Raw genomic sequence first — 1205 nt, forward strand, 5'->3', positions numbered from 1 at the left:
TACAGTGAGACACTCACTTTAAATGTGAATAGATAATAGAATATAAATTTTCATCAAAAAAATCAATAAAAAACATTAAATTCTCACCACTGAGTTTGTATTTCCACTTTACATTAGTTTTCAACACAAGAACTCAAGTCAAAAAAATCGTAGTCATTTTTAGATCCACCTAAAGCTTGCTTCCTTTCCCTGGTCTTCCCTTTTATTAAAGCTTCATCTGAGGCAGTGGCTCTTAGCCTTCATGACACTGCCACCCTTGATCACAGTTCCTCATGTTCTGGTGACCCTCCCCCCCCAACCATAAAATTATTTTCATAGCTACTTTAAAACTGTAATTTCACGACTTACATAAATTGTAACGTAAATATCTGTATTTCTGACGGTCTTAGGCCACCCTTGTGAAGGGATCATTCGACCCCTGAAGGGTCATGACCTACAGACTGAGAATCACTGCTTAAAAGTTCATATGTTAACTTACATCATAACTTTTAATTTTTTCCTGCCTCCATTTTACACTCTCATCTCTCCCCGCCCCGAGTTTGTCTCAAAAGGTCCCTTTCTACTTGTCTTATTGTGTGAGCTTAATTTATTTTTTTACCCTATTATGGATGGTAAGTTATTTTTTGGAGTTAGGACAACTTGCTGGCTCTGCTTCACTGAAGAAAATGACACCTCTTCTCACACAGACCATTACCTGCCATTGGTTCCTCAGGGACGTGCCCCTCATTATTTCACCATGGATGAGGAGGGTTCCATGAGAATCCTCACCCTCACCAAAAGATTGTGCTTAAGCAGAAAGTCTAGGCAAGGTTCAGTTGATATGGATGGAAGAGATGATAAGGATCCAGGAACCGTCCTGTAATGTAGAAAAGCCAAGGTTTACTCAGTTATAGAAATAAAATCATAGTTCTGAATTTTGCCTGTGGTTATTGTTTCCTAGAGCATCCAGCCTTAAAACCCACAGCCGAGAATCAGCCCACAAGTGAACATGCATGGTCCTTGATGGCCTGAGGAATTCGGTACACGCTAAGTGTTCTGTGGTCACTAGACTTTTGTCTCCTCTCCTGTTCTTTCTCAGCCAGTTCCCCTCTCTCTGGCTGTCCTACTATGCCTGGAAATAATTTTAACCTGGATGGGCTCCCTTTTTCTGGAGGTATAGAAACCTTAAGGAAGTGTTTCTTGGTAATATAACACCTTTGGCCCTC

Source organism: Mastomys coucha, unplaced genomic scaffold (assembly GCF_008632895.1).
Source record: "Mastomys coucha isolate ucsf_1 unplaced genomic scaffold, UCSF_Mcou_1 pScaffold16, whole genome shotgun sequence".
NCBI lineage: Eukaryota > Metazoa > Chordata > Mammalia > Rodentia > Muridae > Mastomys > Mastomys coucha.